We start from the raw sequence: 14,245 nt of genomic DNA, 5'->3' as shown, positions 1-14,245 counted from the left end.
TGTGCTTGATACGATTGATGTATGGATTATTATAAGAGCTGTAAGCTACCCAATAAATGATTTATAATAAAAATAAATAAAACAAACCACAGAGGTTCTTAGCAAATTGTTCGACTGTCGAACGCATGTCCTAAGTAACCATACGGCAACTGGGCAAAGACCAGCAACCAGAGGGACAACCCAGGTTCCTTTGAAACTCTCAGAAACCAAAATCTGATAAGTATTATTGACTTTCAGACAGCTAACTGCTTGTCACTTTCAGAAAGCCTCAAGGGAATTTCTCCAAAAAACCCAACATCGTTTTTTTCTTCTTAATCCACAAAACTGGGACTTTGCCAAAATGCTGTATTATCAAAACCACGTGACGCAGCCCCGTCTGCTTCAACATCATGAGCAGAGCGCAGGCCACACTTTTGGTCACCTGAAGTCAGAAAGGTTAAAGGCAGGTTCAGATGCAGGCTCCCACAAGCCGCTCCATCTCCTCCCATCCCTCCAATGGGAGCAGGACTGTCGAGGCTCACAGGATTGCTAAGTGCCTCGCAGCTTAGGGACCTACCGGTTACGAGTCCACTTCAGCTCAGCGTGACGGGAAGTCGCCACGAGGGGCCAGATGGGGTGGAGTGGGGTGGGGCGCCCCACCTGTTCTGTGACTTCACCACATACTGACCAACTTCAAGGATGGTCAAAGAGGGTGGCAATCACCTGCCAGCCAGCAGAATGGGGCAAAGAAGCTCAGGCAAGGGGACACATACTGCCCCTGAAGTTTCGTGGACGAGACCACATGAGAATTTACCTGCCAACGACCAGAATTTAGGTCACAAAGCCACCAAGGACCCCAGCTCCACAGCAGGGTCCTGAAAGTACACATATCAAGAGGGAAGAACAGATACAGGACAACTTGCAGGCTCTGCCACAACATCCCTGTCACAGGTCATCTCCGGCCTCCCCTTGGCTTCTCTTTTGGCAAGGGGATGCACAGTGCACGCACGGGCACCGTTGTGCCAGTTCTTTATGGCCAACACCCATTCTGAATGGTGGTCCCCATGCTGCACCGGTGGTTACATATTTCAGTGGGACCCGCACCTTCAGGAGCTCTGGGAGCTCAGTGCTCGGTGCTGGACCACTAACTAAAAAGGCTGGAGGTTAAACCCACCCAGGGAGCTGCTAACCACAAGGCCAGCTGATCAAAACCACCAGCAGTTCAAAAAACACTCCATGGAGAAAAATGAGGCTTTCTGCCTGCTGCTGTCGAGAGGGGCAGTTCCACTCTGTCCTAGAGGGTGGCTCTGACTTGACCCGCACAGGGACTTTCCAGGGAACTCCAATTCTCAGAAGGGCGGAGGGCCTGTGCCCCTAGAGCAGCGGTTCTCAACCTCCCTCATGCTGAGACCCTTTAATAGAGTTCCTCACGTGTGACCCCCAACCATAACATTATCTTTGTTGCTACTTCATCACTGTCATTTTGCTGCGGTAATAAATTGGGCGACCCCTGTGAAAGGGTCGTTCGACCCCCAAAAGGGTCACGACCCACAGGTTGAGAACCGCTGCTCTAGGGGAAGGGATCTAAGCCTTGACAATGAGGAGTGTGAGAATGCAAACCCCCCCTCCATCCGAGACCTCGGGATCCCTTTGTGCCCTCCTGGGAGGGGCCACCACCCCTCGCCTCTGCAGAAACCACTGCCTTTGAGAGGAGTGAGCTGAACTGAAACGAGTGTCTAGGGCAAGCCCAGCGGTGGTGGACATGCATGCAGGGGTGGACACGGTCCACGTTCACACTGGCCAACTTGGTGGCTGCCAGCCAGCCACCCACCCGTGGCTCCCAGGTGCTGGGCTTTTGGGCAGTGCTGCCTGCGGCAGAAGTCACTTTTTAGAGCGGCCACACAGGGCTGGGGGGCTGTCCTTTGGGACAGGGACAGTACAGGTCTGCTGAGCAGTGAGTGAATAGAATAGACAGATAGACAGACAGACAGAATGACAGTCCCACACCTGCGATTAAAGAGACCCGAAGGAGATGGTTGCACCTGGCACAGTTGGGGGGCGGGGGAGGAGCACAAGTCACGTGCTCCCAGACATCTTTGCCAGCAGAGTTCTCCCGAAAGTTGCTGTGTGTGGAGGACAGAACACTCATTGAATGTAACAAGCTAGGTTGCAATTATCCCTAAAATCTGAAAGTATGATGGCTCTATTTTGGGAAAGTGGTATGTTTGGATTCAGCATGTGGTTTTAAACATTTCCTGGCACAATGCTGCAGGTGGAATGTGTGATACTAACAGTGCTTGGGTTGGGTGGAAAACAGTATACACAATACCATGCCCAGTGCGTAAATATGTAAATACCTATGTACCAGTGCACACAGTGTTTTGCATGTGCCTACCATTCATGCAGATCACTGCTGCTCAGGACAGCTTTCTGCCAGGATGGGAATACTCACCAAATCCACTGCCCAGCATGGTACCCACCTGTCCTGTGTGCCTACCGAGCCCTGGACATGTAGCTTGTGTGACTCAAATCAAACTCTCTGCCATCGAGCCACTGCGGACTCGTGATGACCCTCCCAGGGCAGGGTAGACCTGGTCGTGGGCTTCCGCACGAGGCTGTAAATCTTGATGGTAGTAGAGAGAGGGAGCGGCTGCTGGTTTTAATCTGCTGACCTGGTGGCTAGAGGCCCAACGCACAATCACCACGCCGCCAGGAACTGAAAATCTTCCTGCCTTTCTTCTACACCAACTCGAGTTTAAATGCTTTCCCAGATTGGGCGGGTCTAGAAGAACCAACCCCACACCGTTCACTAAGTGGAGGAGGAAAGGAAGAAACGCTGGCGTGAACTTCTTCTACCACTGTGCCGACTGGAGTTGCTTGTCCCTGTGGCGGGCTTGCCCGGCACATGAAAGGACCAGGAAGGGGAGGCTGTCCCGGGCCCTTCTGATTTCAGATGTAGCAGGCCCTTTGTCCTAGTCTGCCTGACGTGGTCCACCTTACGCTGGACGCTCCGCTGAAAAGTGCAACCCTGCTGGAGGTGAGATACGAGCACTGATGCCAGCGACTGCAGCTCATCCCGCCATCCCGGCAATACAGCCAGCGACTGCAGCTCATCCCGCCATCCCGGCAATACAGCCAGCGACTGCAGCACATCCCGCCATCCAGCAATACAGCCAGCGACTGCAGCACATCCCGCCATCCGGCAATACAGTCAGCGACTGCAGCACATCCCGCCATCCGGCAATACAGCCAGCGACTGCAGCTCATCCCGCCATCCCCCGGCAATACAGCCAGCGACTGCAGCACATCCCTACCTCACAGCACTACGACAGCTACTATATACATCCCTACACCCCGTCATCACAGCAATAATGCCAGCTACTACAGTACCACTAACCTGGCAGCCAAATGCACGGAGGCCCTCAGTACCTGGCACGTACTCCAACACGAGACTCACCAACATCCAGCCTCAACCAACTCACAACTACCCAGCAGGGCAGGCAGGGCAGAACTGGGCTCCTGAGCATGTAACTCATTCCGGGAACAGAAAACTTCATCTTTCTCCCACGGAGAAACTGGTGGTTTTGAACTGCCCACCCTGTGGTTAGCAGCCCGGCATGTAACCACTACACCACTGGGGCTCCTCTTGTCACGTGCTAGGTGCTACCAACATCTGTGCTATTAGGACGCTGCCTCCTTTGGGGAGCATGTCTCCTCTTTTAGATTGATCAGCATAGGGATCAGGTCTTACTCTCTGAGCCCCCCGCCCCACCCAGTGCTGTAGACCAGTGACTGGCAAGTAGGAGACAGGAACTAATCTTTGTCTCACAACCCTGTGTAACTGCAGAAGATGAAAATCACAATCCAAAACATCATCGTCATCGGAGCCGACCTTGCTTGGAAAATCATTTTGAGGCAGCTCACAAAGTACAGACTGAACAAAATATATTTCAAAAGCTATGTGGCTCAAGTGAAATAGACCACAATGGCATCGTGGACCCCATTACAAGGTCAGTGTCCAAAGCGGACGCGAGGGCACCCCGTGTGTGAGGAGGAGTGTTTGCACTGTGAAGGCACCTGGTGTCTCAATGGTTAAGCCCCTGCCGCTAACCGAAAGGCTGTCAGCTCAGACCGCCGGCAGCTGATGGAGAAAGGCTTGGCTCTCCATCCTCGGAAACGCCACGGGCCGGGTCCTCGCTGCAACGTGGGGTCGCCGGGAGTCACAATCCACTCGACAGCCAACCACAGCACACATTTTGACACTACGAATTAGAAGGCTTTCATGGTTTGCAGTAGAAAAAAATAAGACATTCAGACCTCATGCTCATCGAGTGGGTTCCAACTCAAAGCGACCTCTCTGTGGGTTTCCTGAGACATGCGCGAGCAGTGTCGTCTTTCTCCCACCGGGCTGTGGGTGGGTTTGAATCCCCAGGCCCATGTTGAAAGGCGCTTTGCTAATACTATCTGTGGTAGTTACATCATCTGTGGTCAATTGGAGACTTAAGAGTGAAGGGGTGGAGGAGTCTAGCCTGTCATCAGGTCACAGCTTGATGGCCTCATTTGGTGGTCCTAAGGAAATAAATAGCTCCCTGGAGGCGGGACACATGCTCACTCCCTGGGAGACGTTCCAGCTGAGAAGACACATGGAGCTACGCTAGTGCCCTGAGCTGGAGAAGCCACATGGAGACCCACACTAGTGCTGAGATGCTTCCACCACCACTGGATCCACAAGACTTTCCACCCATTGGCTTGTGATCTTCTTGCACTCAGCATCATTGTATGTGTTTCATGAGTCTGAAGAGGACTTTATAGATTGGTAGCAGACATATGGGCTAATGTTGGACTTATGGACTTGATCTGGACTGGGCTGGGAAGTTTTCTCAATATTCAATCACTCTTGTATATAAAGCTCTTTCTTATCCACATACGAGTGTCTTTCTGGACTTGCTTTTCTAGTCCACCCAGACTAACACACTGTCTTAACTAATGAGCTGGCTCTTCTCAGATTGTGACATGGCTGTGTCCCATCCCCGGGCATTCTCTGGTACGAGAGCGCAGCCCCCAGCTTAAGCCCATCAACATGGGATGGAATGAAAGTCTACATTCAGTATAGCTGGTAGGGTCCATGCTTCACAGCAGAAGAGCAATGTTAATGTATATCAAAGGTCAACAAGCCGAGGCTTAGGGCTGCTTCATTCTGGTCTGACCCTCTGCGTTCCACCTGAGGGACCAGTGGATCAGAAGCCTACAGGTTAACAAGGCCCCCTGCCCTGGCTGACTCTCAGATCAGCAAACCAGAGGCGATCGATTCTGTGAGGATCCCCGGGGTCCCTATTCAAAGGCACCGTCGGAGTCAGTGCATCTGGGGCAGAAAGAAAGCAAGTGCGCTCAGCCCGGGGGTTGACCCGGAAAGAAGGGGTTGGAAGCCCTGCCCCGAGCAGTGGCCTCCAGAAGAAGGGCCAACGGCGGCCAGCTGGAGGGCAGTGTGCAAACTGAGGCTGTCTGCTTGCTGAGCAAGACCACCGCTCCTGCCCACAGAGCAGGAGATACCAATACAACCTCGGGGGAAGACTCCACTATGAGGCAAAAGGCGGGCACTTCTTACCCACCCAGAGGCACCTCTGAGGGCAGGCCTGGCACTCCACTTCCAGGCAGTCAAGGTCTGGGGGAGTCGCCTTCGAGGACAACCCACCATAGCAACAAAAGCACCAGCAGGAACCTCCGTCCCGGCCCAGGCCCAGTGAGGCGGCGGCGGCGGCATCCGTGGCCATGGGTCTCTGCACATGCTGGTGAGCCCACGAGGCTAAGAGACTCGGATCTGGGCCTGAGGGACAGGCCTGCTTTCCCAACTAGCTTCTCCTTTCTCCACAGCTAAACGCAACCCCTTCGCACAAAGACTCTACTTTGGTGTTCCCAAAGAGGCCAGCGTTCAAAACCTCCCAATGAGGGAAGGTGTGTTCAATGATACTGCCCCCCCCTCCCCTTTCACAATAACGAGTGTCTTCTATTGATAAAGCAGGTTGGGTTTAGCTCTCAACTGGAGAAGGATTTCAGGTTTCATACGAGGATAAAAATTTCCAAGCACGTGTCTCTGGGTGCCCGTCTCTTAATTAGGCGCAGGTGCTGGGTTGCCCAGGCAACCTCCTGGCTGAAGGAGGAGGCTCTAAGCCTTTGCCCGTGGCCAACCCTCTGTGCTCAGAGTCAGGCACTTTCTGCAGCCTGGGTGACATCAAAAACGTTTTTAAAATATTCGCTTAAAAACTTTTTTTTTTTAAAGTTACACAAACAGAAGGTGAGTCGTTACATATTTGAACACAGGTACCTACCAGATGGCTACCATCCCGACAGACTCTACAACAGTGAGTCTTTTCGAGTCCAGCAGGAAGAAACGAGAAGGGAGCCAGGTCAGATTTAGAAGGGAACCGTATAGTCTCAAACACACACTCGAATAACTACATTGACAGGTGACTGTGGATAGGACAGTTGTTAAACTTTATTATAATAAAGGATCCTTGAGGAAGCAAGACTAAAGAGGCATCAAGAGAGGTGTGTTCCCACCCCACACCCCTTTCACCTACTATAGACCCCACACCTCCCTTTCCATCGAACTACCTTCCTCTAACACAGGGTTGGGGAACGGGCGGTCCTCGGCCAGAGAAATCACCACCACCCAACCTCACAGCCGCACCAAGGGAAGGTCATGCGGGCTTTAGTTGCGGGGACAGTCAAATACATGTTTGACCACAGAGCTGGCTGGCTTTTAAGCTTAGTTTCGTATGGCCTGTGAAGGATGCTGTAAATACCCAAATAGCCCGAGATAGGGGAAAAAAGGGTCCCCGTCCCAGATAGAACAAGTCCTGGTTAAGAGGGAATCTCTGAATCCCCCTAGCAGGCATTTTTCCCGTGCACTGCAGAGCTGCCAACAAGTTGACGTGTGCTCGAATTACTCCGTGTAGAAGTTCTCTTCATGGAGCAGTAAGGAGGCGGGTTCTCTACAGCCTGCAGTTCCCAGCACGGTCCTCGCTCTGTGTGTCTGGCATCCCCCACCCCGCCCTGCACCACACCCTGTGTTCTCCCACTGGACTTTCCCTCCAAACCCCCAGGCCACTAGTCATTGCTGCAGAACCATCTGTGTCAGAGCGGAAACCACCCCTCGGCCCTGGGGCACTTTCACGGGACAGGGGTTTCCTGAGGACAACACTGGGCCCGTACTCCCCTATCCCTTGCCCCATCGCAGAGCCTGGCGCCAACAGGCAACACATGCTTGTGGAATGCACGGATGGCTAAAAGCTTAAAGGTGTGTGTGTGTGTGTGTGTGTGTGTGTACACACACACTTCGGAGCAGAGATGTTAGTACATCCCTTTCAGCCACCCAATCTCAGATGCCCAGAATTTTGGACCAAGTCAAAATCAGCTGGGACCACCGCTGGCCAAGTGCCATTTCTGCATTAGTCTTTATGGAGAATGATGTGTGCAAGGTAAGTTCTGTACCCAGAGCTCTGAAGACAAAAGACCAGGATGTATCTCAAGATCTTATCTTATTTAGTAGCTCTGTAACCCCCCACCCCACCCCCACCAAAAAGGTCAAACCTTTCTTTCTGTTGCATTTTTATGAGGCTCAGCTCCTCTGCGCTGGCACACGCACATTGAGAAACCAGGATGAGTAACGTTCGGACAAAGCCCAGGGCCCCCTGAACCGAGTAGCGAAACGCGAGAGCTCACGCTCCCCTTGCCCACAGGTAGCGTGTAAGGCCGACTTCAAGGGAGACTTGATCTGGCGTGGGGGCGGGAACCCCCCTGGGTGAACTGAAGGACCTTCTGACTGAAAGGGCGACTCTGGGGACTGGGAAGGACTTCCCCTGGGGCCAGCTGAAAACACGGTTCTGTTTTGAGCTGTCGGTTCTCTTTTGAGCTGTCGGCCAAGTGACCTCGGGCTGAGGAAAGGGCATCCAGGGTGTGGTTTTCCAGTTGTTCCTTCCTGGGCCGTTCTGAGAGGGAACGGGACGTCCCGGTGCTCTGGAGGCACAGCCTGTCAGCCCACCTCGGTGAAACCAAGCGCCCGCCAATGTGGGGTTTGGGGCACGGGGTGTCTGGGGCATCGTGGAGTTTATCACAAGCTTTCCTGGCACAGTGAGGTCCCCAGGGGGACACGTGTGTGGGCGAAGCCAGTGATGGCTTTCATCCGCAGGTGCCCCGGTAAGCACAGCCCTATTGTGGGCGCAGTTATCAGTCTGACTTTGTGCTTCTTCCTCAGGGATGGAGATCAAGTCACCTGAAGAACAAATTCATTCGGAATTTCACCTCCGCGACGACACAAAAACAGTGACCCAGTCATCATCTGAACTGCTGAGACTACCTCACAGGTAACAAGCGCAGCTGGTCCCAAGCCCAGTGGTTCTAAACCACCAGCTGCTCCCGAGCAGAGAGACGGGGTGCTTTCTACTCCCCTAGAGAGTTAGTCTCGCTCTCTCTGCCCGGGTCTGGCTCCTTCCTGAAGTCATGGGGGAGACCGCACGGCTTTCCAAGAGACTTCTTCACCGTTGGCTAGCACTGAACAGGACACTTTCAATAACTTGCTCTTGGGTGGGGTGGCCAGTGGATCCCAAGAAGCAGTGTCCATCTCGGGACAGCGGAGTTCATGGAGAAGAGCGAATGTCGCCAGGATGAGGCCAGAGAAAAGAAGGGCACGAAGGAAGACGTGGAAGTGGAGCGGTTCCTTCCCCAGGGATGCGGAGCCCGAATGATTACCCCAATGGAGGTGCAGATGAGACAGTAACCAAGTGACTGCTCTTGAAGCTGCTTTTATAGATCAGAGGGTCTCCAACTCTCCGTGCTGTCTGACCACGCAGCGTTGAGACTACCTTCTTTTTATTCTTTTCACATATCTTTATGATGAAGCTCCATGCACGGAAGCCTCTGCTCCTTGCAATCTGAAGAACCCTCAGGCCGATCATTTCTTTAAAGACAATTAGTTTATAATCCGATGGTGTCTTTTTCAAAGTTGGCAAAAAGAGTCGCAGTCTTGGAAACCCACAGGGGCGAAGAGTTGCTATGAGTCGGCATGGGCCTGATGGCGGTGAGTTTGGTTTGGTTTGGTGGGAGGCTGTGGCAGTTACATCACCTCCTGTCAACTTGTGGAGGGGTGGAGTCTTGCCTGTCAATCAGGTTGCAGCTTGATGACCTCATTTGGAGGCACGAAGGAGAAAACTAGCTCCCGGGGGGTCAGACACACTCTCTCCCTGCAAGGTGTTACTGTAGGCAAGCCACGTGGAGCTACACTGATGGCTCCAGGAGCCCTGGAGCTGGAGAAGCCACGTGGAGACCCCTGCCAGCACTGAGATGCTTCCACCACCACTGGATCCGCAAGACTTTCTACCCACTGGTCTGTGATCTCCCTGCATTCAGCGGCATGCAGCATGTGCTGCATGCGTCTAAAGAGGAATTTAAGGACTAGTATCAGACACATGGGCTAATATTGGACTGATGGATTTGATCTGGACTGGGCTGAGATATTTCTCAATAGACAATCACTCTTTTATATAAAGTTCTTTCTTACACAAATGATTGTCCATGAATTTATCTCTCTTGTCTACCCAGACTAACACAGAGGTTCGCCCACCTACTGCTACGTCAGAACAGGTGTTTAAGGGCATGAAAGAAAAAAAAAATCACATAAAACTTAATGGTTGCTTTGCACGCAGAAAGATTTCTCTCAGAGCAACCAGAACAAACTTGCATCTGCTAGAAGGAATGCTCACAGGCTAAAGCGTTGTTCCCGGAAGTACAAGGACCTGGGTCAGGGCCTTTCACCAGGGCAGACAGGAGGGGACAAAGACTCGGCCTAGCGACTCACTACATCACTGCCTTCGCAGGTTACCTTTAACAAAGGCTGCGTTTACAGGGCCGATGCATTTGAGGTAGGGATTGAGCCCGGTGGTTTACACGGTGGGCTCTGATCTTCGTGGTCAGCAGTTCAAAACCACCAGCCGTGGCACAGGACAGAGACTTGGTTTTCTACTCCCCTAAACCATTAGTCTCCCCACCCACAGGGGTTCCCTATGACTCAGCACCAAGTCGATGGCGAGGAGCTTGGGCTTTACCTATGTCTGAGATGTTTACAATAATAATAAGCAGGGTTTCAACAGGACAGGCTACAGAGAGATATCTGTTGTTGGCTCAGCAAACACACCCCCACCCACCCCCGCCTTCGTGGTGGTCCTAAACCACGATAGGGCAAAAGGCCACCCATCCTGACGGCTCACACCGCTGTGACGCTCTGAAATGGCCTGCCAGGCCCTCTTCTTCCATGCTACGACGTGGAAGCTCTGCTGCCTCCTGTTCAGCATCAGGTGTGGTTGTCGCCAGGTGTGTTGGGTGTTGTGGCGTTGGCTCTGATCAACCCCAGCACAAGAACCCGATGCTGCCTGGTCCGGCGCCAGCCTTGCCACCCTAGCTATGTCCACCCAGCTCCCAGAAGGCCTTCTTCCCCTTGCCCCATCACAGCTGCCCGCCCGCCCATGCATGGGCTCCACTGGCCAGGAATTTGCACCCAGGTACACACACACACACACACACACACACACAGAATTCACTGAAAGGAGTGAAAATGCCTAGTGGCGACACCTGGCAGGCACCACCCTACCAGGTGATGGCGGTCAGCATCTCCATGAGGCGACCGGTTGGGGGCGGCACACCTCTGGATACAGGTGATGAGGAGGTGCCGAATCTCTGTGCTCTTGGTCCACCCTCCATGCCCATGACCCAGGGGCAGGGATGAGGAAGACGTCGGACAACCCCAAACTTCCAACAAAATTACCTGACTAGTCCCACCAGCATCGAGTCTATGCCAACTCAGGGCGACCCTGTGGGGCAGAGTAGAACTGCCCTGCCCCCCTTCGCGTTTCCGACGCAGTTAAGTCTTTACGTGACTAGGAAGCCTCATCTTTCTCCCACAGAGCGGCTGGTACTTGCAGCCCAACACATAACCACAACCCCCAGGGCTCCTTGGGCCTGACCAGTACCTCCCCCCAACTCAGACCCAGATCAACCACAGGGGCCGGCGGAGACACGGCCATCGAATGCAATGTGTGTCCTGGCTCGGAGCCCGACACAAGAGGAGGACCTTGGGGAAACGCCAGCGAGAGCCGAGTAGCTGTGTGATCTAGTGAGCCAACCCAGCATGTGTCTGTGATGGGAGAGTGTGGGGGTGGGGTGGGGGGAGGGAGGTGTGAAAATGGGTCCCGGAACTATGCAGCCCACCCCCTGCACCTTTCTGGCCAATCTGAAGCTATTTGAAAATAAGAGTTGATGCAAATAAAAAAATAAAAACTGCGCCCACAGCCTTGATGTTAAGGTGGGGGCTGCAGCACCGCTTCCACGGGGAAGACCTCACCGAGCGGGGACGAGACCGATCCTGCTGACCGTCCAGTGAGGGAACCGTCTCACCTGCCCGCAGACCACAGATGGTGTCCATGTGCCCAGACCCAACACTCAGGGGCCTAACGCCCCGAGGCGCGAGAAGGAGGCATTTTAATGCAAAGAAAAAGACAAAGGCTCCGTGCCTGGCGCCCCAGCCTGGTGAGAACCAGTCTTCACACCTCACTTAGCAAACACCACAGCCGAGCCCCCAGACAGACGCTAACCAGGCCCCCCCAGCCTGCCTTCACACCTGCCAGCTCTGTCGTCCAGCCCGCTCCCCATAAAAAGCGGCCAGTCAGAGAAGAAGCTGGGCCTCAGAGGCCCCGAGAGAAACCCCACAGCCACCTATGAGCTGCATTTGCCAGTTTCTCCTGTCAGGGGGCCTGAGGAACGGAGCTAACCATGCCTTGCTCAGTTTAGGGTTAAAAAACAAAAACAAGAAGGTTTTGCCTTCACAGGTTAAATACATTCTATCGGCTGCCAGGGATTTCATGTTGGAAAAGAGGCCAGGTCTATGGGGGATCTGCAGTACACATTAGGCAGGAAACACTCATGGACAACAACGTGATGCCGGAAAACTAAAGATGCTCATGGCCTTCCAGGATGCTGACCCACGGGGACCCCATTGTAGGACAGGGGGACAGCCCCCACGAGCTTCCGAGACTCTCCATATAGTCTTTCGACTCTTTGTGGGAGTAGAAAGCCTGTCGTCTTCCTCCTGGGGAGCAGCCGGTAGTTTCAGTCTGCTGACCTTGAGATTAACAGCCCAACACATAACCGCTGTGCCGCCAGGGCGCCTTCTGCGAGTACAGCCCGTATTAAAGACAGAGGTGCTCATCCAAGCATTTGCCCAGGGCCTGGCCTGGGATGGGAACTGGGGGAGGTTGGGTGGGGGGGGGGCAAAACACGCAAAAAGACAAACTCAGTCAGACCAAACAAAAGAAAAAGTATGCTGAAAGTGGCCGATTACACAGGGAAACAGTTTTGGAAGGCATTTTTTCCCTCACCGCTTGTCATTAGCTGCTGTCGAGTTAATGTCATGTCGCCGTCACGGCAACCCCACGTGGGCAAAGCACAAGGGCAGTGCGGGCCAGGGCAGGGGGCTGCCGAGGACCCTGCTGGGAACAGGCTGCCAGGCCTTTCTCCCCAGGCTGCTCTGCATGGGTCTGTGTAAAAGTAAGCTGTTAACAATCACGTGACGGTATCCCAAACCCAACCCACTGCTCTGGAGCTGATCCCAACTTCCAGCAATCCTAGGCAGGGTCTCCAAGGCTGCAAATCTTCCCAGGAAGAGATAGTCTCCCTCCTCTTTCTCCCACAGAGCGGCTGTGGGGTTCGAAGCACCCACCATGTGGTTAGTAATCCACTGCTCACCTAACAGTGGAGCGCCTTGTGCAAAAACATTCCAAACCACACTCGCTGTCCTGGAGTCGATTGCCCCTGTAGGTGTCCAAGACTGTAACGCTTCACAGGAGCAGAAAGCCTCATCTTTCTCCTGCAACTCGGCTGGTGGTTCCTAACTGCTGACCTTGTGGTTAGCGGCCCAGTGCACAACCACTCGGCCACCGGGGCTCCTTTAAGTTGACCTAAATCTAGACATTTAAAGACTGCTCCACAGAGCTGGTGCGTGCTTCTCAGTCCCGTCTGTCAATTCTGCGCCTGCGCCCCATCCAAGGAAGCGTTTCCAGGGAACCTGATTTTGTAAGATCTGGGGCAGAGCCAAGGGCCGAGAGAGGGCTCATTGTAAAGGGGAACAGGTGAGGAGAACCGTGCTCTCAGGCAGCAAGCCCTCAGCGAACGTGTGAGGCTGGAGCAGAAGAAATAAAGAGGCTTCTAACAAACAGAGACACCGGTCAGGCCGGCCGGGGCACGCACTTGGACGGCGGGCAAGGCGGCGTACAGCAGTGCAGACAGGATGACAGATGGCTGGTCGGGGGACAACCGTCAGCCCCGAGATGAGCACAGCAGTGACCCTTCACGACCCACAGGCCGCACGGAGCAACGCCCCCTGTAGGACCGTGACAAGGGACTGTCTGTATCTGACCCCAGCCCCAGGAAGCGTGTTGCAGGGACGCACCCGCAGGAGGAAATGCCTCAAGGAGACCGCTGGTCAATCGGAGTGTGCTGCAGGGAAAGTGACGGTCGGAGCTGAGATGGAGAAAACGTCTGTAACTGCGCCCCACAGCCCAGAACGGTGGCCCCGCTCTCTCAAGCCAGCCACGAAGCGGGCAGAAAAGCTAGCAGGGAAAGGGGCAAAGGATTGGCCCTAAGCATTGCACTGAGGTAAAAAAAACAAACCCAATAGTTTTTACACACACACACACCACCCCCACCCCCCACCTTAATCTCACTAGCCATCAGCAAGATGCTCATTAAAACCACAATGAGGCATCATTTCATAGCCAACAGACCGGCAGAATCCGCCTGGCAGCGGCATGCGGATGAGAATGTGGGGCCGGCCTGGTCCGACTGCTTCGGAGAGCAGTGCACGAAACTCAGCCACTGGAACCTACCAGCTGCTCCACGAGAAAGAGGAGGCTGCTGCACCACCCCCGGCCCCCAAAGGTTGACCACGGTCTCGGAAACCCCGGGGCCAGTTCTTTCCACTCTGCCCTACAGGGTCACCGTGAGTCGCAAGCTACACAGAGACAACGCGTCTTTGAGAGTGAGGAGCTAAACTCCAGGTTCCATGATTGATAGAATAGATTCACGTACCCAGTTGGATCCAGGGCGGATGATCCCTTCAGGCCCAGTGGTGTGAGTGGCGATACAGGGAGGGTAAAGGGAGAGTGGGTAGGAAAGAGGGAACCGATTACAAGGAACTATATGTGACCTCCTCCCTGGGGGA

This window comes from Echinops telfairi, unplaced genomic scaffold (genome assembly GCF_000313985.2).
Source record: "Echinops telfairi isolate 266 unplaced genomic scaffold, ASM31398v2 ScPeMD7_23;HRSCAF=83, whole genome shotgun sequence".
NCBI lineage: Eukaryota > Metazoa > Chordata > Mammalia > Afrosoricida > Tenrecidae > Echinops > Echinops telfairi.
This window is presented reverse-complemented; position numbering follows the sequence as displayed.